The sequence below is a fragment of the Vulpes lagopus genome, chromosome 20 (genome assembly GCF_018345385.1).
Source record: "Vulpes lagopus strain Blue_001 chromosome 20, ASM1834538v1, whole genome shotgun sequence".
NCBI lineage: Eukaryota > Metazoa > Chordata > Mammalia > Carnivora > Canidae > Vulpes > Vulpes lagopus.
The window spans coordinates 37,485,814-37,496,929 of record NC_054843.1 but is presented as its reverse complement, the minus strand read 5'-3'; the positions used below and the strand labels follow the sequence as shown (position 1 = coordinate 37,496,929).

The window sequence follows — 11,116 nt, the reverse complement described above, 5'->3', positions numbered from 1 at the left end:
CATTGGCAGAGAGAGAAGCAGGCTCCATGCATGGAGCCTGATATAGGACTCGGTCCCATGACTCTGGGATCATGCCCTAAGCCAAAGGCAGATGCTCAAGCACTGAGCCATCCTGGTGCCCCTTGATAGAGATTTCAATAAATGTGTAGACTATTTGGGGTAGCATAGGCATTTTAACAATACTTGTTCTCTCAATCCATGAGCATGGACTGTTTTTCCATTTGTTTGTATCCTCTTCAATTTCTTTCATCAGTGTTTTTTAGTTTTTGGGTCTTTTATCTCTTTGGTTAGTTTTACTCCTAGGTATCTTATGGTTTTTGGTGCAATTGTAAATGGGATTGACTCCTTAATTTCTTTTTCTTCTGCTTCAGGATTGGTGTATAGAAATCAAACAGATTTCTGTGCATTGATTTTGTGTCCTGAGACTTGGCTGAATTTGTTTCAGTTCTAGCAGTTTTTGGTGGAGTCTTGGAGATTTTCTATATAGATTATCATGTCATCTACAGATAGTGGAAGTTTTATGTTTTCCCTGCTGATTTGGATGACTTTTATTTCTTTTTGTTGTCTGATTGCTGTGGCTAGAACTTCCAGTATTATGTTACATAACAGTGGTGAGAGTGTAAATATAAACTGCTAAAACTGAAACAGGAAGAAATAAAAAACTTGAACAGACTGATAACCAGCAAAGAAATTAAATCAGTAATAATAATAATAATAAAAATAAAACTTCCAACAAACAAAAGTCCAGGACCAGTTGGCTTCACAGGTGAATTCTACCAAACATTTAAAAAAGACTTAATACCTATTCTTCTCAAACTATTCCAAAAAATAGAAAAGGAAGGAAAACTTCCAAATTCATTCTATAAGGCCACCATTACCTCGATGCCAAAATCAGATACAAACTCTATTAAAAAAGAGAACTATAGGCCAATATCCCTTATGAACATGGTTGCAAAAATTCTCAATAAAATACTAACAAACTGAATCCAACAATACATTAAAAAAAATCATTCACCATTATCAAGTGGTATTTATTTACAGGTTTCAAGAGTAGTTCAATATTCAGAAATCAATGTGATATACCACATTAATAAAGAAAGGATAAAAACTGTCATAAGAATAAGATCATGTCAATAGATGCAGAAAAAGCATTTGCAAAGTACATCCATTCATGATAAAAACCATCAACAAAGGAGATTTAAACAGAACATACCTTAACATTATAAAGGCCATATATGAAAAACCCACAGCTAATATCATCCTTAATGAGGAAAAACTGAGAGCTTTTTCTCTATGGTCAGGAATAAGACAGGGATGTCCACTCTTACCTTATCTTTTATAGATAAGAGACAAGTGGTTATTTTAGGGCAGTCATTGGAACATTTCAGTTCTCTGCTTATAACTTGAACAGAAAATGTGAAGTACTAAACTCATCATTTTCTTTATGTTATCTTTACAATGTAGCCAGAAGTAACTAGCCCATGCAGAGCACTTGCAATCATCATGTATACCCTAATGGCCACTTTGTCTAAGTGATGTGCATGACTTGTAACATCTCATTTTCTCGATCTGCCCTCACTGGCCTGAATCAGAGAACATGGCGAACCAGGTTATCAAGTGTAAGGCTGCAGTTTCCTGGGAGGCAGGAAAGCCTCTCTCTATAAAAGAGGTAGAGGTGGCACCCCCAGAGGCTCATGAAGTTTGCATTAAGATTATTGCCACTGCAGTTTGCCACACTGATGCCTACACCCTGAGTGGGGCTGATCCCAAAGGGAGTTTTCCAATGATCCTGGGACATGAAGGTGCTAGAATTGTGGAAAGTGTTGGCGAAGGAGTTACTAAACTGAAGGCAGGTGACACTGTCATCACACTTTACATCCTACAGTGTGGAGAATGCAAATTTTGTCTAAACCCTAAAACAAACCTTTGCCAGAATATAAGAGTTACACAGGGGAAAGGATTAATGCCAGATGGTGCTAGCAGATTTACTTGCAAAGGAAAGACAATTTTACATTACATGGGAACCAGCACATTTTCTGAATATACAGTTGTGGCTGATATCTCTGTTGCTAAAATTGATCCTTTTAGCACCTTTGGATAAAGTCTGCCTTCTCGGTTGTGGCATATCAACTGGTTATGGTGCTGCTCTGAACACTGCCAAGGTGGAACCTGGCTCTACTTGTGCCGTCTTTGGCCTAGGAGGAGTTGGATTGGCAACTATCATGGGCTGTAAGGTGGCTGGTGCATCCTGGACCGTTGGCGTGGACATCAATAAAGATAAATTCGCAAGTGCCAAGGAGTTTGGAACTTCTGAATGTATTAACCCCCAGGACTTCAGTAAACCCATCCAGGAAGTGCTCATTGAAATGACTGATGGGGGAGTGGACTATTCCTTTGAGTGCATTGGTAACATGAAAGTCATGAGAGCAGTGCTAGAGGCCTGCCACAAAGGCTGGGGTGTCAGTGTCATAGTTGGAGTAGCTGCTTCAGGTGAAGAAATCGCCACTTGCCTGTTTCAGTTGGTAACAGGCCGCGTATGGAAAGGCACTGCCTTTGGAGGATGGAAGAGTGTAGAAAGTGTCCCAAAGTTGGTGTTCGAATATATGTCCAAAAAGATAAAAGTTGATGAATTTGTGACTCACAGTCTGTCTTTTGACCAAATTAATGAAGCCTTTGACCTGTTGCATGCAGGAAAGAGAGAGAAAACACAAGGAGCACAGGGATCATGACCTGAGCTGAAGGTGGACGCCCAGCCAACTGGTGGTAAGCTACCGAGGTGCCCCAGAAAAAAATAGAAAAAAATAGTCTCAAAATGGAAAGATCTGGCAAAGCAAGTGACCAAACTCGTATTGGCAATGTGACAGTTAACACTGTGTCTCCTGATATTATGTGATATCATGAATGCAAATACACCACATACCATCAATAGACTCTTCTGCCAAAATAGTATCCTGAACCTACTTGGGAGAAACTAAGAAATACAGAATCTACAAGCTAATTGGCTTGCTTTCTTAAGTGTCAATTTCATAAAACATCAAAAAAAGAGGCTTGGGGTGCCTGGTTAAGCATCTGACTTGTGATTTCAGCTCAGGTCATGATCAAAGGGTCCTGGAATCAAGTCCCCCTACCCCCATCCGACTCTGCTTGCAGCATGGAGTCTGAGTTTCTCTCTGTCCCTCCCCTTACACATGTACATGTGCACACACTCTCTCAAAATAAATCAGTAATAAAAATAAAAAACAAATTAAAAAAAAAGTAGGCTTGTTCCAGAATAAGGAAGACTACAGATACAGGACAACCAAATGCCGTGGGTTTGGATCTTGGATTTAAAAAAAGAAGAAAGGCTTTAAAGGAACACTTGGGAAAAACTGCGACTCATGTTTATGTACTATAGATAATTCTATATCAATGTTAAATTCCTTGGGTGTGGTAACTGTATTATGACCAGATAAGAAATTGCTTATGTTGCAGGAGGCATGCTATAATAGTAATGGGTGAGGTATGAAGCCACTTCTTTCAAAAGGAAAGTGTCTAAAGAGAGAAATGTGGCAAAGTAACAAACACTGAACACAGGAAAAGGATTTAAGATGATTTCCTTGTACTACACTTTGAACTTTTCTATAAATTTGAAAATTTTCAAAATAAAAAGTTGGAAATCAACAATCTTTTTCAGAAAAAACAGCTTACAGATACCTTGAGAGTGATTGGGAGGCCTTAGCAAAGTGAAGCACGAGGCATTCAATTCTAACCATACAAAGAAAAAACAGGGACGCTTGGGTGGCTCAGTGGTTGAGCACCTGCCTTTGGCCCAGGGTATGATCCTGGAGGCCCAGGATTGAATCCCACATCAGGCTCCCTGCGTGGAGCCTGCTTCTCTCTCTGCATCTCTCTTTGTGTCTCTCATGAATAAATAAAATCTTTTTTTTTAAATCTCATTTTCTCCTGGAGATGCAGTCATCACTACCTTCAAACCCAATAGGACAGATAATTACTCCCATATTCCTATCTTTAGGGAACTGTTTCTTGGAACCACTCCTGGGCAAAGAAAAATACTACCTAAGTCAGAGTTGAATCAGGGAAATAGGCCTCAATTTATGTATTTCAAGCAGAAAGATTTAATACAAAGTCAGCTGTTTGTGGTATTGTTGGAGAAGATAGAGGGATAAATGTAAGCATTGGAAATGCTGTCTAGAAATCATAAACGACAAGAAGGTGATGTTGAAACTGCTCCTGGAAAGTAGGACAGTGATGGTGGACTTTAGAAATTAAGTTTTGTGAAACCATTACTATCAATCCAGCAGTCCAGGCTGCCAGTGCCATTCTGGAGGAAGAATGAATTTTAACTCTTTCCCTTCTGATTTTATGTGTCTATAATAGATGGAGTCTAAACCAGAAGCTTTCTTATGAGGGGCTTAGGAAAATATAGTTCCCAGCATGCAACACCCACAGTACAGGGGGGGATGACAGGAGGAGGCAGGGATTACACTGAGTGACAAAAGAAATAACCAACACACACTCTTTCTAAGACTGCTCAAGTCCAGTCAGTGTCATCTCATTTGTATACTTTTCATTGTTGTTTCTCAGCAGAAATTTCTTTTTTTTTCAGCAGAAATTTCTTATAACTACCTATAACTCATCTACATAAAACAGGCAGAGTAATACTTTAAAAATAAAAGCGAGAAGCTCCATCTTTTCTCCTTATATAAAACCCCCAAATACCTTTTACTGCAATTGGAATTAAATCTAAATCCTTACCTTGGCCTACAATGCCATATTTTTCTGACTCTTGCTTGTGTCTCTGATCTTGAAAACTACCATCTTCCTCCTCACCGACTATACTTCTCAGTCACCAAGGATAGCTTCCTGGTGTTTCTCAAACACACTGATCTTGTTTCTGCTACTACTGCTTTGCACTGTTATTCCTTCAACTTGGAATCATCTTTCTCTGGATCTCCTTTTATTTGACTCCTGTTCATTGTTTATATTTTTGATGGAAGATTGGAAGAGAAGAAGGATGATGAAGAAGAGGTGGAAGGAGAGAAGTTGAAAAGAGAAATTTTAAAACTATGAAATAAACAAGGAACATTATTAGACAATACCACAAGATTTATGCATTTGCTTTTAGTGGCAAAGATACTTAAACTTCAGAACTTGTAGATTATTCTCAGGATCTGTCATTTAGCCCAGTGTTCCTCAAACCTGATTCCTCCATGCTTTTCTTAAAAATAATAGATATTTACTCCTTTTTCCCTGCACTTGAGCTCCTAGCATCTGCAGCTTTAATAAGCCACTGAGATGATTCTTACATAGTTAAGAGGTAACTGACAATGTATTTTTCATATTTTACTTATTTGGGAGGTTTTATGAATCTTTGGAAGCACTGAACTAGAAATTACACCACTTTTTCTATAAGAAAAAAAATCACTCTAAGAAAAAAAATGTCAACTTCAATCACCAGGAATATCCCATGAGAGAGATAAAATTGGTCATTACTGAGAATTTAAGCATATCTAATTTTAAGGCCCTAAATGGAAGAAAAATATTATCTAGATACAAATTCAATACATTATTTGCAGACTTGGAAACTATTCAACATTCTGTAATTGCCTTAATGTTGGACAGTTTATGGCTTATTTTCTTTTTTTGATAGGGTTTCCATTTAACTTATAAAAAACAACAAGAAATAACCACAACTTTAGATAAAAAGACATCACAACTTTATCAGGACTTTTTATAAGGCTCAAAGAAGTTGTGACTATAACTCAGAAATCAGGAGTCTCTTCAAGGTCTTAGCTCTTTTGTAAAGGGTACGTGTTAAACTCTTATTCTCCATTACAGATAAAAGCTCTAAAGATCTTTTCTGAATTTTGTGATGTACTCAGCCCAAAAAAGATGATGAGACTGATGAAGGAAATAAATAATAGTTCTGGTACTAGGAATTCCGTTCCTTCCCCAAATATGCCTCTTAATTCATTTGTACCCCTGGCCTGCAGTGGGGGTAAACTTTTAATTTAATTTCTAAATGAATTAATGTAAATTCCAATCACATAGTGGACTCCAAGAGATTCATATTCCTTTCAAATATTTCTGAGAATTTCTGGAGATTGTGCTTACATGTCTTGGTAGTTATTTCTCATCTTTTGTGCCAAATTCCTGGTTTTGGCTGGCTTCTTCCTAATCATTCTGACCATCTCTCTCCATCTCCACATATTCTTTTAGCCTTTGTGGTTGGCTTCATGTAAAATATAAGTGTAGACTTTTTTCCCCAAATAAAGAGAAAAGAGACGGCATTACTAAGTTAGTAGTTAACAGAGCTGTATTGAAGATTTGCAGAGGGTTGGGGTTAAGAAAATTATAGCATAGAATAGGAAACTGCTCTTTCTAAGTTTATTAATCACACATAGTCTCAGGGAATGTTTAAATATTAGCCATGTTTTTCATATGGGCTTGATCTACACCTATGTTGTGACAATTCTGTCTTTAGCGTCTTTTTTTTTCTATTTATTCCTTTATACTCTCTATTCCTGACCATTCCATCTCTTCTCCACGTTCTACAATCCCCATCCCCAGCAAAAATGTAAAAACAAAACAAAACAACAAGCCACCCCTCTCCCCCAAATACATGCTAAATTTCTGCCTCTGGAGTTACTTGTTCAAAGCTAAAATTTATCTTAAAATAATCTTTATCATACAGAGCAGCCTCCCTATGTTTTCTCATTCAAACTCTGCCCTATGTCTTGCCTTCAACAATGAAACAAATATATACATTTTTTCAAAGGAAAGAATCCTCTACCTGAGAGTGTTATGCAGGCTCCCAGATATAGAAGATTCTTCAATCTTTTATTTTAAAATAGCAATATTTCCTTATATCTACAAATCAGTGCTATTTGCTCTTTCTTCCACCTCATAATTTGACAGGAATGAGGTAGAGAGACTGTTATAGGAAGGTGAGCACAGCATTTTCAATGATCTAGAGTTTGGATTCCTTCAACACATTTTCAGAACTCAGAAAAATTCTCACTATTGGTTGCTCATTAGAATCACCTGAGGAGCTTTTAAGAAATCCCAGTCTTTAGGCCTCTTGCCAGACTTATTAAATCAGAATCTCAGAGAGTGGGACCCAGACATCAATAGTTTTAAAAGCTTCCCCAGATGATTCTAGTGTGCAGTCAAAGTTGAGAATGACAAGTCTAGAAAAAAATGGGATACTTAAAAGGATGGCTAGTGGCCAAGTGCCGTCTTATCAACAACATGTTATAAACCATATAACAGTAATTGGGCAAGATGAGGAAGTTAAATGGACCTTTGCCCATCCATGTTCTTTAGGAAGAGTAGAAGTTATTTATTAAAGAATACCTACTTATTTGTCTAGTTTATAACATAAAAGGATAAGAATGAACCAAGTCCATACAGTCAAAGATGCGTGCTGGAAGTTTGGGAGTCAGGTGAATAGCTAAACCATGTCAACATCATCAAAGCATTTGAATAAATATCCTATAGTTTCTTCCTCCTTTCTTTTTTTTTTTGTTGTTATTGAAGGGTAAATCAAAATTATTTGATTTTAGATATTCTTAAAGAGGCGATCGCTTTTAACTTGCCATTTCCTTTGTTTTGTAATAGTTTGGAAATAGAATTTTAGCAAGAAATGAACCTCTATGACAATATAATTCAACATTCCCACTTAATAGATGGACAAAATAAATAACTTTGCCCACATTAATACAAGTTATAAATAAAGCTGAGATTAGAACCAGACTTTTTGGCTTTTCTGTAACATGTTCCTTTCATTTTACTATAACTTTTCCCCTTTCTCAGACTTGGACAGTCAGTATAATACCTGGTGAGCTTATATTGAAGTCTTCTAAAATAATCTCTTCCAACCCTGGCTTAATAATTTCCCATTGTGATAATTGTATAGAAGTAGATAAAAGACTATATGACAAACTTTTTACCCCAGTACCTGACAGAGCAAGTATTAATCAAATTATTGGAAAGCAGAGTTATTTTCTTATTTTATTATGAGTATGACATGAAAAACAATGTTAAAAAGGAAAAGGATGTGTTGAATCAATTATTATTGTTTGTAGTTTTCTTGTCAATCAATGTTTATTTTACTACTAACATGGTATCCATAGAAGCTTATGTTTAATATCCAGAAATGGTAGAATCATTGTTGTTTATGTGAATAGGTTTAGGACAAAATGACAAGGTTTTTGTTGAGGGCTTTCTTGTGGGAGATGGAGAATTGAATCACAAAACCTGTTTTTCAGCTGGCCTGACTGATAAAAGAAGAAATGGGATGGTGAGAGACACAAGAGAGGGAGAAGAGTGAGGGGAGGATTGGGACACTACAGGATAAAGATCAAAGTTCTGTAATATGATTCTGGCTTAAAAGTATTTGAGTTTGAATAAAGTGTTTGCCATTTGTTAGCTCTGCAACTTTGGGTTAATCGCTTACTCTCTCCATGTCCTAGTTTCCTCCTCTTCTGTAAAATGGGGGTAAATTAACTGCTTTACAAAAGTTGATATGATGTTTAAATAAGTTAATATAAAAATATCTATCTATCTATCTATTATCATCATCATCATCATCGTCATACTTATAACAGCTTAATAAATCCTAGACTGACATTAGCTATTTTTGTTGGGCAATAATTTTGTGTTTGAATAGAATGAGGGCAGTTAATAATGATAGAAAAATAGTCTTGTCCATGTAAATAAAATTTCATAATGTAGATAATAGAATATGATATGTATCTTATATTAAAGTTGAGATTTAGATGTGACAAAGATTTAGATGTTACATAAGCCTGGTGTTCACACTGTAGCTTGACATTTAAAACGGCACTTGGGTTTCTATATTGTTTGTATCTCTCATTTTCTCCTTTTCAAGATCTTTAGTTTGGGAGTGAAGAATATGTATGTGGAGCTGAACTTATTGTCTGCATGTTATGCATCCAAATAATCATAAAGAATACAATGCCATGGGGATCCCTGGGTGGCGCAGCGGTTTGGCGCCTGCCTTTGGCCCAGGGCGCGATCCTGGAGACCCGGGATCGAATCCCACGTCGGGCTCCCGGTGCATGGAGCCTGCTTCTCCCTCTGCCTGTGTCTCTGCCTCTCTCTCTATCTCTCTGTGACTATCATAGATAAATAAAAATTAAAAAAAAAAAAAAAAGAATACAATGCCATGACCACTGGAGGTTTGTCAGAAATAACAGAAAAGAAAGATGACTGATACAAGTATGTTTCTCAGTTTTGAATCACCCTGATTTATAAATGCCCAAGGGAATGATTCCTTGGAAACCCTTATCAGCAAGTTTATTTGGGGTTGCCTATATCTATATGATTTTAAGAATAAGGCAAAACCATCATTCCATTTGGAGAATAACTGAGGGTGTGAGTGCTACTGGCAAAGAATTTAGCTGTGATTCTATTAGAACAATTATCTCAAAGCTTTTCCTTATATAATGATGAGTGTGTGGCCCAACACAAATCATATTATTATTCCTAACAGGCTGGAAAGGCCACATGTGGAAGCTGGGAATAAAGGAAAATAACTAAAAAATGCTGACTATAGTAATGATAAGAACTGAATCTCTGCTGAGAAAAGCACAATGAATATTACAGAAAATATTTCCCATAATTACAAAGTAGGAAAATATTTTTCTCATTTTTTGACTGTACTCCCACTGAAAATTAATATTTATCCTGATAAATGGAGAGAGAGAGAGAGAGAGAGAGAGAGAGAGTAAAGAACAACTCAATATCCTCATGGCTTGATTTCAAATTTCCTTGCAATTTCTGCTCAAATGTGAATTTAATATAAAGATCTTCCCTGTCTTCCCTCTTTAAATGAACTCCCCTATTACTCAATATTCCTCTTACTCTTCTTTACTTTTCTTTATATTTAGCACTACATGAAATATATATACATTTATTTTTAATATCTTTATTATTATTCTTGAAGCCTTAGAACTTCATAAAATTATCAGAAAAATTTTAGTTCATTTTTTTGAAACTGAATCAACTAGCAGTTTTTTCTAAGTTTGAAGTGGATGAACATATCAATTATAATACATAATATGATATGTAATACTTCAGAAGGTTTCATAATTTAACACAATAATTAATAATGTTGTAGGCCATAGTCACATACTGAGGATTTTCATGATGTATCTCGATTCTCTTATTTCCTTGGATTCATTCATTCATTTAAAAAATAAGTAACTGTGTATTTATCATGTACTAGAAAATATGCCAAGCACTGCATTAGAAATGAAAGCAAGACAGTCACAGACTGCTGTCAAGTTGCTTACAATCTAAAATGGTTAAATGTAATTATTCAAATAAGTTTAGTTGCAATTGCAATCAGTACTCAGAAGAGATAGAGAATTTTGGTTAAATGTATGTAGGGAGATAAAATCTGTTTTGTGAGATCAGGGAAGGGTTCTCTGATTAAGCATAATGGAAAACAAAACAAAACAAAAACAAACCCCAAACTTCTCAACCAGCAATAGAGTTAGAGAGCTAAACAGATATGTACCATTGAGTATCCTAGTGTCTCAAGAATCAGTCTATCCAGGTTCCATGGACATAGGGACAAAGAATGAGGGGATAAAATCAGGTGAATGGGTTGGAAGTTGTTTGCATTTAGATCCCCATATCTCCTCCCATAAGAACAGAAGATTAGAAGTTAATAGTTTCTAGAGAAGTAAACATTAAATCTCTATATTGGGAGACACAATGTATAGTTGTGAAGTTGGGATGGAGATGAGAGGAGTCCATACAAGAAAAAGAAAAAAGTAATAAAACTAAAAAAAACCTGGATCTTGAAACTCTCAGTTCTCTTCAACTTGGGTGTAAGAAATGTTAGCCAGATTGTTACTAGCAAAGTACTGAACATGGGAAAGTGTCCCTGGAGACTGACATGACCCGGAGGAAAGACCTAAAAATTATGAATGGGAGGTTCCCAGAGGTATGGTGCATTCAGATGTGTCTCTACTGAGCCCACATTGGCAAAGCCCCATCCACACTCTTAGAGACAATACCATTCAGTTTTAATTTCCTAGTATTAAATAGGAGTTATCAGTTAAGGCTTACCAGACAGGTTACC

At 36.3% G+C, this 11,116-nt stretch overlaps 1 pseudogene; it reads left to right on the top strand.

The window, feature by feature from the left end:
- The first annotated feature begins 1,588 nt into the window (after positions 1-1,588).
- On the top strand, positions 1,589-2,693 carry LOC121479387 (annotated as a pseudogene).
- The last annotated feature ends 8,423 nt before the right edge of the window (positions 2,694-11,116 follow it).